A 14,430-nucleotide genomic window follows, 5' to 3' on the forward strand; every position below is an offset into this window, starting at 1 on the left:
AACAATTCCCAAAAGACCACTTGATGAATCTAATTCTCAAAAAATTAACGATACAAAGAGTCAAAAGAACACAATATCACCCCCTCCTGTAGGGAAGAGTGGGGCAAGACGGGGTACCGGCCCTATTTAACAAACGAATTAACCAATCGCGATTATATTTTACATAATACTGCACCGAGACGATAGTTTCTTGTTTATAAAACCTAAAGCCATAAGAACAAATCTTTTATCTGTTTTATACTAAAAAAACTGTTTTTGACGATTTTCTTGTCATTTTTTCACATTTTTTAGGAGGCGTTTATTATTTAATAATAACAGTTAATGAACTGTATAAATTTTTTCTAACTGGCAAGGGTTACAGAAGAAAAGAAGCATATGTTTTTTTTTGTTGAATCGTAAATTGTAGTAATTAACTAGTAAGAATTTGATGTAATCGATCACACTGAGTCAAGGAAGTTAAAAATTAAAAAACTCTCTTTTTACGTTTCGACAGCGCTGCCGTCCTCATCAGAAACAGAAAAAGTAATTAACCTTAATTTTAATTAATAATTAACCTTTTTCTTCAATTTCGTAGGTGGGGGCAAGACGGGGTACACAAATTAAGCAAAAAAAAAGAGAAATAAGAGAAGTTAAGAAAACTATTTAAATCAAGACTGAATAAAATAAGAGTGACCAAAAAGAAAAAAGCTTGTCAGGTTAAATCATCAATTAGCGATGGTAAAGTGGAAAATACACCTTGTCTCTATTGCAATGGTTATTATTTAGACTTAAATGAATGCTGGGCTGCTTGTTCTGTCTGCGGCCAATGGGCTCACTGCAGATATGTTGGTATCGATGACGAAGATGAAGATGCAATCTTTACTTGTGAAATTTGTCAACAGAAATAGGTTGTTTTTTAGTACCCCATCTTACCCCTATGGGTAACCCATCTTACCCGCCGGTGGGGTAAGATGGGGAGATTTGCAATTTTTTCAATATTATTAATTATAAGCTTTTTTAAGAAACATATGGCCTTTGTACGCCTTTTTTACGAAATAATGATTCCTAAAGATGATGATTAAAAAAAATAATAAAGTATATATTCGATAATTTTTGTTTTTTGCGCTTTAAACCTTAAGTACCCCGTCTTGCCCCACTCTCCCCTACAGATTGAAAAAAAATTGAGAGCAATTATAACGGGACTCCGAGAAACAAATTACAACCATCAAAACGGCGAGAATAACATAATAAGAACAAGCTCACCCATGGTTTCTGACCCTTCTGACCAAGCTCTAAATAACCTAAACCCCAACTTTAACCAAGTATCTGGAAATCTTAGAAATTTAAATATAAACCCTGAGTCACAATCAAGCAACGTCAACCCAAATCTTAAATGGATATCTAATGACCAAAATTACATCACTCAAATAAACTATTATGATTCACCATTTTTGGTAATCATGGAGTCTACCAATATTCAACGAAACTTAGGTAAATTAGACCCTATAGCTATAGGTAAACTTGTCTCTAAATTTATTCACGGTGACAGGAAAATATACGTTAGAGGACGAAATCAGGTTAAAATTTTTTGCGATTCAATGGAGGATGCAAATACCTTACCATCCTCCACAAAAGTATCCAGCCTGGATTTAATTACTTTGATTCCTGATTCACTGATTTATAATAGGGGCACTATTAACGTCAAAGCTTCATACTCGGTAACAGAAATAATCAACAACTTAGATAAAAAATCCCGTCTCTTAATTGCTTCTGCAATCAGAAAGCAACAAAGAAATAGTACCAGCCTTTTAGATTCCATCGAAATTAAATTCAAATCAAAATCAATTCCCAAAACTCTATACATATACAGTGTAGCTCACCACGTCTCGCCTATTATCCCCCAGCCAAAGAGGTGCCACAAATGCCAACTATTCGGTCACATCCAAGCTCAGTGTAAGTCTTCGAAACAAATATGTGAGTTTTGTGGTGACTTCCATGAGTCAGACGAATGTAATAGTCAATCTTCTGAAAACTATTGTTTCAACTGTGCGGGCGATCATAAATCTTCGTCCAGCCTTTGCCCTGTGTATAGGTATGAATATCTTATTATAAAAGAACGCTTTCTATACAATCTTTCGAAAACGGATGGAATAAATAATCTTCATCAAAAAGGCATCTTTATGATCAGACTCAACACAAACAATCAAATTTCTCCCAACTCTTCTGCTTCATATCGAGGATCGCCCCATCTGATGTCCCTTAGAAGTATCTCTCTTTCAACAAATCAAAATAATCAACCTAAATCTCTAACATAGGTGAAAAAAATACTCAGACAACTAACAACTCGACAACGTCAGACACCGCGAAACAATCCAATCAAAACACTAATCTAGGGATACCAAAAAAATTGAACCATTTAAATAATAATAAGAACAACAACACGATTACCATCTCTCATAGAGATCAAAAGTAATTCTCGTCGGTCTTACATGCCTCACAAACTGTATATAATTATTAAATAGTTAGCAACTACGAAATAAATTAAATAATTTTAGTATTAATTATAGGTATTTTAACACTTTAAGATTAAGATATTAAGTAAAAATGAGCTCATCCCTTGAAAAAAATGAATTTAAATGCGCAACATGGAATGCGCGTAGTCTTAAGAATAAAAAATACAATGTGAAACCCTAATTTATTAACATGACCTCGACTTGCTTTTAGTGACGAAAACGTGGTTTACACAGAACAACAATAAATTTAGCATCAGAGGTTTCAACTGCATCAGTTGCAGTCGGAATAGTCCTACTCCTGGAGGAGGCATAGCTATCCTTATTAAAAACACATTCACATTCGATAGAATAGATCTTAATGGCCCATGGTCAGATCTGTTTCAAATAGTAAGTATAAGAACTAATACAGTATTAGGCTGTCTATACTTTATTTCAATGTATGTCCCTTCGAATGCCAAAATTAATATGGACCTACTGATCGAATTAACTAATAAAATCCCAACGGATAAAAAAATTGTTCTTATGGGGGACTTTAATGCCCACCTCTCGACTTTTTTACCTTTCCGCATAAACAAAAAACCGCTGCCAAGTTGTACATTTTTATAATTTTGGTGTTCATTTCATAAACACTTTGCTTCCTCATAGAAATAATAATAATTAAAATATAAGAATTACTTTTTATAAAAGCGTTAAAAATCATTAAATCTTGGTCCAAAAAATGTGTTTTTATATATTCTATAAGATGGTAATAATAGTTGAATAATTACACATAAGTTGATAACAAGAATGTTGAAAAAAATGATATTTTCCACAATTTTTGATTTTTCAAATACCAATAATTTCATAATTTCTGCCCGAATCAGGTTAAAAAATAGGTCAATCGAAACGTTTTTTAATGCTCTTCAAGTTGGTAATAATTTTTTGAAGTTACTTTTACATCATTTAAAAAAATTTTATAAAAGTCTTATTTTTCAAAATTTAAGATTTTTAAAAGTTTAATATCTCCGGTTAATATCGACGAAAAATGTTCAATTAGGGCTCAAAAGATGCGTGTGAAAAAACTCTACAAAACTAAAGAAAAAGATTTATAAGTGTTCTAACATTTTCTTAAGTTATGTCCAAAAAACGTTTTTTTACAAAATGAAAAATGCAAAAAAAATAGGTCATTTTATGTCCCCCGGGGATACCTACAATTTAAAAAAAATTGAGGCCTTTAGCTCTTTTTCGTTCTGAGATATTGAGGCAAATGTAATGTTAGTACACACACACACATCGGAACAAATTTTTAAAATCCCAGGGTTGCCACGCTTTTCCTGATTTCAAATTCCCTGACATTCCCAGGTTTTCCACGTTAAAAAACGGAATTTATCCAGGTTTTTAAAACCACATTTATATTTTACAAAATTTTAATTTTAATTTTATTCTTAATTTTACCAAACTCCCTGATTTCCAGACAAAACGACTTTTTTCCTGTTCTATTACATTTATTTACGAATTTCTTCAATAAATTGTAAAATTACTCGAAAACATCATTAACTTCGTTTTTAAATGAATATTTAATCATTATTATTTTTTTACAGAAATTAAGATTTTTAAAAATTTTAAATTCAATAACATATATAAGAATATTATTATAAAACATGAAGATATCGATCACTCCGAGTCTTCGACTCGGAGTAATCGCTTTCTTCATATTTTATAATCATTAAAACTTGATACTATCATTATTTTATATTATAAAAATATTGTTACTGTAATTTCTTCAAAATTATTTTCATTTCAATTCAATTCTTCATTTCTAGAATTTTAAACTAAAATTCTTCTTTAAATCAATTTTTTAAAATAATTTTTGAAAAAGTTCTTCTTTAAGAATTTTTAAATCCATTTGTTTATAATTCAATTTTACCTAAAATTTCGATTATTTTGACATTCTTCAATTAAATAAATTAGAAATTAAAAACTTCAAATAATTTAAAAAAAAATTTCATTAAACTTTTTGAGAAAAATTAATTCTAAATTTCCTTCAAAATCTTGTCAAGAATTTAATTATTTTTATGGATAATAAAATCATTCGCAGGAATTCAATTATTCTCAAAAATATGAATGAAATCCTTCGAAATAATTCAATTATTTTTAAAAGTGACAAAATTCTTCGCATGAATTCAATTATTTTCAAAATTGATAAAATTCTCAACAAGAATTCAATTATTTTCAAAAATGATGAAATTCTTTGTAAATAAATATTTTATTAAATAATTGAATGTTTCTTAAAACTGAATTTTCATAAAGAATTTTATCAAACAAATTTTTAAATAATTGAATTCTCTGGACAAATTTTAATAAAATTTTTAAGAATAATTTTATTTTTCGGAAATTTGATTAAAATTTGATTAAAAATAATTGAATTTCTCCAAAGAGAAAAGAGTTTTTAAAACTTTTTTTTATAATTGAGTTTTTGAAAATAATTGAAATTTTGCCAAGAATTTTATTAAAATTTTTGAAAATATTTGAATTTCGGAGAAAAATGTATAAAGATTATTGAAATTTTGACGAGAATTTTTGTAAATTGTTAAACACAATTAAATTTTTGCGAAGAAGTATATTACTTTTGAAAATAATTGAGATAAACTTTATTAAAATGTCTTTTTAATAATTGAATTTCTTTGATGAATTTTAATAACAATTTTAAGAATAATTTCATTTTTCGAGAAATTTCATTAAAATTGTATTAAAAATAATTTAAAGTCTGAGATGAGTTTTATTATTTATGAAACAAGTTGTTCATTTCATGACCATTTAGCTTCCTCAACATATAAAATATAAATTCGTGACGTAATTCACTTACAAAATTCTAGCTACCTCCTCGCGGTGCATCTTGGAAACAATATCATTAAATTCTTTATTTCAAGCTTTATTAAACAATTTCAATAAATTCAAAAAATTAAAAAATTTTAAATGTACTTTGATGATATTGGCTAAAATTCAATCAAACATATAAAATATTTACTAAAGTTAATAATATATTCATTACTTCATTTTAGGTACAAATCTCCATGAAAACCAAATTATGATTTTTAAAAAGCATAACAATCAAATCATACATTCTTCTTAAGGAAATTTCTTTTTGATGCAGCAAGATATATTCATAAATTAAATGTAATTATATTGCGATTTGCAAACTTTTGCAGTTCGAAATGATTCGAATTTTCTGTTGTCGAGTCGATTAATGTTCGGTTCGATTAAATACACACCTCTATTTCATATGCAAATTGCTTCTTTTTTTATGATAGAATAATCATTTAAAAATATTAATATTAAATAAATTATGAAAAAATACAAAATTTGAATTTTTTGTGAAAAAGAAAAATTTCTATTAATTTTATAAATTTTGATAAAAAATATACTTTGTATACATCAATCGATTCGTTTTCTTGTCAGGAATGTAATTTTGAGAATAATTAATTAAAATATTAACAAATAAAAAAATTATTTACAAAAATACAAAAAAAATTTTTTTTTGAATTTTAAAAAAATTGTATAAAATTTTTTTTATAGATATTTTTGAAAATCCTTGTGTCAGATTTTAGGTATTAATGACTGCAATAAACCTGCAAAATTTCAAGACAATCCATCAAAATTTGTTTGAGATAATTTGTACACAATTTTTGTGACATACACACACATACACACACACATACACACATACATACATACACACACACATACATCTGGACATTTGCTCAGAATTGAATATACATACACGGAAAAAAATACTAGGCTAAAAACACATGAGCGTCTGTTGTGTATATTGCACGCACACTACCATGCGTGATTAGCTTGGAATCCATCCTATTTTCGCATGGTGCTGTGGCAAAAGTCACAAAAGCCATGCATTTTTAGTAAACTCCTGTGTGATATTTGCAAAATGGGCTCATGTAAAAATCGAACCAATAGACTCCATGCATTATTAGGCTGATTTTTTTTTCCGTGTATGTTATCGATGAAAATGAGTCCATATAACCTTCTTTTGAAAAATTGAAAATCGTCACGAATGCAAAGCTTCCTTATGAGGAAGCAACTAATGAAATGTTTGCATAGAATTTAAAAATTTTTTTTAAATAATTGAATTCTTTTGGAAAATTTTATTAAAGTAGTAGATTTATTAAAAATCATTGAATTGAGGAAAGTTTTTGAAAATAATTGAAATTTTGCCATGAATTTTATTAAAATTGTTGGAAATAATTGATTTTCTAAGAAGAATTTTACTGCTTTTGAAAATAATTGAATATTTTTAATTAAAATTCTTCTTTAAATCCATTATTTTTAATAATCAATTAAAAGAGTTCCAACCGGACCGTCGTAGTGTTTAGACGTGTTCGCAGCTAACTGTTATTTAACGATAATATTTCTAATATAACTTAAAGTGATTTTTCTGTGTGTTGTGCATAAAAAGTGTCCAAATAAGAATAAAATCTATGTTCTGTTTGTGGTTTCCTTATCTTGCATATCAGTTAATCTTGTTTAGCACATTGTGATCAGTTGACTTCTGCCATTATGTCGGGAGATTTTGATACTCTACGTAAATCAATTGAAACTCTCACGGAAAGTATACAAGTGCTAACTGTTGCACAGAGTGCTTTAACTAAGGAAGTGCATAATTTGAAAGAAGTGCATGTTAATAATTCTACGCAAATTTCTGAGTGTAAATTGAGAATTGACTCATTAGAAAGAAAACTCTCATTCTACGAACAACACGATAGAAACAAGAATTTGATTGTGTATAATGTCCCTGACACTGACATTTATAATAAAGACCTTGAAATGTTGGTTGAAAACATTTTCAAGGAAACAGAATTAGTCATTCCTAAAGCTGTGATTAACGATATTTACAGACTTGGTAAAACTATGGGAAAACGACCAATAATAATAAAATTCAATTCATCTAGCTGTGTCAGGCAAGCTTTCTCAAAGATTGCCAATTTTCGAAAACTTGATATAAACATTTCCAACGACAGAACCAAGGAAGAAAGAGAGGAAAACAAAAAGCTTTACAACTATATGAAAATACTTAGAGACTCTAGACATGATGCACACCTCAAGAGGCGTAATATATATATTAATAATAAGGTTGTAAGTTTGAGTGAAATTGACGCTTTATTACACAAAGATAAAATGCCTTTAGTTTCACTACAAAATCCTCAGTCCTCTTTCCACACGCCTTCTGGATCTCAGACCCCTTCAACCTGTACTGGCGAACAACGAAGAGGCCCCGGACGTCCCAAAACTGTAAAGAAAATTGACAAACGATCTGTCAAGCGGTTGGAAACATATTTTAACAAGGAGATTGAATCAACGAGAAAATCTTCACGCCTTCTACAACTCGCTACCAACAACTCTGCCGAAAATTCCAATTCTGCAAGTGCCGTCACCGAGAATATTAGCGAACCAAAATAGCAACTAAACTCAGGAAAAATATGTTTTTGGAATTCGCATGGATTCGCTAATTTACCTGACCTGGAGCAAATTGTGGATGAAGCAGACATAGTGTGTGTATGTGAAACGTGGATAGCCTCGGATATAATAACACTGCCTGGATTCTTACAAGGCAAAAAATATATACACATCCCTGCGAAACGCAGCAACAAATATGGAAGAGCGAGTGGCGGTCTTTTAATTTGTCATAATGATAAGTATTATAATGTAGAAATTATTTATTCAACTGAAAATTTTGTGTTTTTGAAAGTTGTCTCAAAGAATTTTATTTTTGTTCTCTGTTTTGTATACTTGTCTCCGCTGCTTTCTATTGACACTTTTTTATTTTGTTTTAATGATTCGTTAAATATAATTACCCAAGGAGCACGTAAGTTTATCTTGACATCACTGTAATATTACATTGGAGATTCGTTATATTACACTGTAATATTACAGTGATCTTACTGGGATATCAAAATGTCCGCCTGGAGGTAATATTACGTTGTTACATCAAGAGAATATTACCTGGTAATATTAAGGTAATATTACACTGTAATATTAACGTAATGTTAAGGTAATCCTTATTAATAAAATCAGATGTCTGTCTGTACATTGCTTAAAACTTCAAAATGTTAACATGATTAGTTATTATGGACATCAGAGATTCCAAAAATGTTCTTAAAAAATGTAATGTATGTATGTATGTATGTATGTATGTATGTATGTATGTATGTATGTTTGTCACAAAAACTTTGTACCCCAATCACACAAAAACATGTGAATCGATTTAAGTCCAACTTGGTAGGTTATTAGGTATTGACCCAAGGAAGGTTTATAAATTTACAGATTTAAAAAATATTAATTAGAACGGGAGATATTCAATTTTTTCAAAAAATTCAAAAAATCGAAAATTTCAAAATTTTTTATTTTTCATGGATTGCTTTTGAAGTTTATATACTTGAGTATTATATGTTATTTAGTCACATTATAGCATAACTTTGCAAAAAATAAAGTCCTATAACTAATATGTAAGTATAAAAATGTTTTCAAAAAATCGAAAATTTCAAAATTTTACATTTTTTTATGGATTGCTTTTAAACTTTCTATATTTGAGTATTACATGTTATTTGGTCACATTTTAGCATAATTTTTCAAAAAATACTATTCTACAACTAAGATGTAAATATAAAAATATTTTCAAAAACTTGAAAAATGGAAAATTTCACAATTTCACAATTTTTAATGGATAGCTTTTAAACTTTCTAAAAATGAATATTATATGTTATTTAGTCAGATTTTATCATAATTTTGCAAAAAATACTATCCTACAAGAAATATAAAAAAATTTTCAATATATCAAAAAATCGATACTAATTACTATATGAAGTATAATTCAGTAGTATTTTTGGAGTCGCTGATTAATATTTTGATGTCAAAATAGTGCAATTCAAAATTATTTATCAAATCAATCTAATATTTTCAAGAAGTTCAGAAATATTGAAAATGGAAATTTTTTATGATTAAAATGATTTCGCAGGATGTCAAGAATTGTAAGTCACCTGTGATACAATACAAGCATATTATGCCACTAGGCAAAAACTTACATGTTAAAACGTTTTTTCATTTTAACTCTAGATTTAACTTTAAGAGATGTTTTGAGCAATGTAAAGACAAAAGTTAACACGGTGTCTATTTTTGTTTAACAAAATTCCCTGCTTTGTCCAAACTTTTCACGGTTTATCTCTTTTTTGTCAAATTTAAATTTACTTGATTTTATCCATAAATAAATCTACAAATGGCTATAAAAATTTACTTATTTTATGAAAATACTGTTTCTTAAGTTCATATAAATATAGATTGTATTACTTGCTGTCGTACAGTTTTCTGTTTATACTAATACATTTAACTGGGTATCTACCAAACGGGAAAAACTGTAAAAAGCTGGGAATATGCCGAACCGGGAATTTTCCTATCAAATTAAGAAAAAGTTTCATTATATTAATTCGCTTTTAAAAAATTGCTTTTTACTTCAATTTTTATTGATGTATAATATTTGTGAAAACAGACCCGAGTCAAAATTTAAGCCCTACTTTCAGCCTAAAATTTAGGTCTTATGTTAGGTTTTAGCAGTCGTAACGTAGGGTCTACTTGCGATACAATTAGTTCCAATTAGACTCTACTATAACTCCAAAAACTGTATGGAAAATTTAATTTTTTTAATACATTAATTAAAGTACTACAAATTGATAAATATTGTTCTCTGCATTTGAATTGGTTAAAATAACTAATTTGATAACAAAAAATCAATCACTGATTCAAATAGTAATATTTTCCTACTAAAATAGCTATAATGGTAACTAATTATTATTTTCTTCCGGTCAAATTAAATTCCCTAGCTATTTCCTGATTTTCAAGATTGGTAGAAACTTAAATGTATTGGTAGAAACTAAAACCCGTCGAAGACGGGTACGACAGCTAGTATTCAAATAAAATTAGAATAATTTTATAATTTAGAAAAAAACATTTCACAAAGTTTAAGATTTTTGATAAAATATGAAGAACTTAAAAAAACTTACAAAGATTATATACCGTCGAGAATCTTAATACACTACAAGTAAGTTTGGCTCAGTGGTAAGACTCATGATTACTATGCACATGGTTCTGGGTTCGAGTCCAGCTTTGTGAAATGTTTTTTTCTAAATTATAAAATTATTCTAATTTTATCTGAATATTACCTTAACATTACGTTAATATTACCTTAATATTACCAGGTAATATTCTCTTGATATAACAACGTAATATTACCTCCAGGCGGACATTTTGATATCCCAGTAAGATCACTGTAATATTACAGTGTAATATAACGAATCTCCAATGTAATATTACAGTGATGTCAAGATAAGCTTACGTGCTCCTTGGGTACTGAAAAATATCCGAACATACCATTAATTTTAGGCGGAGATTTTAACAGCCGTATGTATAGCTTAAATCAACTAGTTGTAAACATTATAATTAATAGTAACTTTTTTTTTATCAACGTTACTCTATGAATAAAATTGTAGACAGAAGGGGCAAGATTCTAGCAAATTACATGGAAATGTCAAGACATGTCTATATACTTAAAACGTTTATTTGCCCAAATTAGAGTACTTAATCGACACACTACTTATATATTTGTTAAGAATTCCAAATTTAAAATTGAAGAATACATAAATTTTTGCGAACTTTGTAATTTAGAGCTGGATAGTTTCCACCACACGATAATTGTATGTCCTATTTATAATTGGATTCGAACTAAATATTTTACAGTACCAGTTGACGCCGAACCTAATGACTTCTGGCTTAGTATTATGTCATCTAAAAATGTAGTCGACATAAAGAATTTTATATATATGATTATTGAAATATTGAAACTGCGAGAATATCTTCTGTGTCGACCTCTATGGCAATAAATTGATGAATGTATACTGAATATGGAGCTCCTCCTTGTATTGGACTTTAAGTCATGTAACAAGGGTACTCATTTGTTTTATATTTTGATAAAATAAATCTATCTATCTATCTATCTATCTATCTATCTATCTATAATCAATTAAAAATATATATTAAAAAATTTAACCAATTTCAGAAGAATTGGAATAATTGAAATATTTCAAAAATCTACGTTCTTTAAGACGATTGAAAATTGAAATTTTACAAAATTTTAAATTAAAATCTTTTGAAATTCATCTATGCTTATGAAAATTGTAAACATAACTCTTTTAAAATTGAATTAATTTTGAAATATTATTTAAGTAAAATTAGATTTCAACAATAAACACAATAACTTTAGAAAATAACAATTTTCCAGGATTCTGATCAAAATTCCATGACTTTTCCAGGTCTTTTCAAGATTTATAAAATTCCCTGACATTTCCAGGTTTTCCAGGTTTCCAGGTTGCGTGGCAACCCTGAATCCGTTTTTTGAACTTCGGAGATCAAAATACGTCGAAATTTTTTTTTATTTATTTAGAACATTTATACGGGGAGTTCCTGTGCATACATAAAGTACTAAAGTATTAGGCATAATAAAAAATTTTTATAAATATGTCAAAAAATGACAATCCAAAATTTTGCTAATACAAAGCTTCCTTTATGAGGAAGCAATTGGTGGTACAGTCATTCAACTTCAGGAAATTTTAAATCTCAACATACTTAACAATGACTTGCCAACTTTCGGATCAAATACAGAATACATTTGTAGTGTTTTGGATCTCCACCTAGTATCTGCAGAACTATCTACTCTATGTTCTTCAAATACACTTCCGGAATGTTTCGGGAGTGACCATAACCCGGTTTTATTGAACATAGCAATCAGAGTAGCGACCACTTGTCAAAGCTCCACAAGACTTAATTTAAAACACATCAAATGGACTTTATTTAACGAACTAATTTCATCCGGTTTTTCGGACTGTGAAAATCCAACAGATAATATTCAAGAAACATACGATAAAATTATTCGTGCAGTTATCGATTCTTTAACAATAGCGGGTGCTTTTGTACCCAGAAAATCAAATCGGTCCCCCATTACACCAACATGGTGGTCTCCCGAATACAATGACGCCATTAAACAAAAAAAGAAAGCTAGGAAGTCGTATTTATCGAATCCATCCAATGAGAACCTAGATTTATATATTCAAATTGAAGAAAAATTGGAGAAAATTATTTCAGAACAAAAAAAATCATTTAGGGAATTATGCAACTCTATCTCTCCGTCGATGGGGTCCAAGAGGATATGGGGACTAATAAATGCCTTTTCTGGTAAATATTCCAAGGCTGGAATTAATACCAATAACCCGAACTCTGCTGAACTAAAAACACTACAGGATGAAATTGTTAGGGAGAATATCCCTCCAATACCACACATAAACAAATAGACGAAAGTAACTGTTACAATGCCCCATTCACCAAGACGGAGTTCTTTTCGGCATTATCTAAATGCAAGAAGGACTCTGTTCCTGGTTTAGACAAAATTTCATATTCAGTTATTCAAAAATTGCCATTACCATGCCTTGTATCCATTTTCCAATTTTATAACAAATGCTTCATACAGTCCTCATTTCCAGATACATGGCGGTCAACTCTTGTTCGCTTTATCCCAAGACCAAGTGGAAAAGGATTTTGCCCGATATCCCTTACATCACCACTAGGAAAATTAATGGAGAGGATCGTCCGTGCGAGGCTGGAGCATTTTGTGGAGTCGAGGGGCCTAATTCCTGAACACCTGTTTGGATTTCAAAGAGAGCGCTCGGCTCTTGACTGTCTTTCAGTCCAGGGCATGGACATTAACAAAAACTTTCCTCAAGGTAGAGGCAAAGCGGTGGTAGCCTTGGATATAAAAGGAGCGTTCAACGCACTTCTCCCCTCAGCTGTTCTCAAACAGCTCAGAGATGATGGTGTACCTGGAAGATTGTTCAATTTCATATTTTGTATGATAACTAATAGATCTCTGCATTTTGGAGAGGATATAATGCCACCTCGAATGTGCGGTGTTGGTGTACCACAGGGGGGATCTTATCCCCTCTCGTTTTTAATATAGCCCTTAGACACATCAAGGAAGCTATACCAAAGGAAACCAAAATTCCACAATTTGCAGATAACATTTTATTATACTCGACAGATGATGACATCAATTCAACACTGGCTTATATTGAATCAGCGATTGATAAACTAGTCCCCTATTTACAAACCTTAGGCTTCAATATATCCTCAGGCAAAAGTCAGTTCTGCTTCTTCTCCAGAGACTCAATTGATCTCTCCAATGAAACCATCAGAGTGGTTGATCAGCAGATCATAAATTCTCTTAACATTACCTACCTGTGGGTTATCATGGATAAACGACTAAACTGGCAAGATCACATAGATGAATTAGCCTAGAGAACAAGTAAATCTTTAAATATCATTCGAACTTTAACAAAAGTCACATACGGTGCGCACTCGGACTCAATGTTGACCATTTATCGGGGACTCACAAGGGCCCTACTGGAATGGGCCTCTTTACTGTTTATGAATTCCAGCCGTAAAAAACTTAAAATACTCGATAAAATTCAGTACTCAGCACTAAGAATAATTATGGGCTGTATGAAGTCAACGCCGATTTCGATTTTACTATCAGAATCAGGGGAGCCTCCTCCAGAGCGAAGAAGGTCTTTACTTATTAATAGGAATCTTGTTCGAGTATCAAGCTGGAATGAAAACCCAGTCTCTAATAAAATTGAATCTATCTTAATCAACATTCAATAAAAAAAACAGCTTCCAAAATATTTAACAAATTTTTCTTTAATCAAAAATTACACCTTAGTTAACAATTGTGACAACCCATTCAAGAATTGGTTCGCACCAATCTAATTAGCATTCCGCCGCCAGGGCAACAAGTGTTTCGTCGTCTGCTAATTTTGGTGACTGCGACGCCTAGTGGTAAGAGTTT

This window comes from Leptopilina heterotoma, unplaced genomic scaffold (genome assembly GCF_015476425.1).
Source record: "Leptopilina heterotoma isolate Lh14 unplaced genomic scaffold, ASM1547642v1 Lhet_14, whole genome shotgun sequence".
In the NCBI taxonomy this organism is placed as follows: domain Eukaryota; kingdom Metazoa; phylum Arthropoda; class Insecta; order Hymenoptera; family Figitidae; genus Leptopilina; species Leptopilina heterotoma.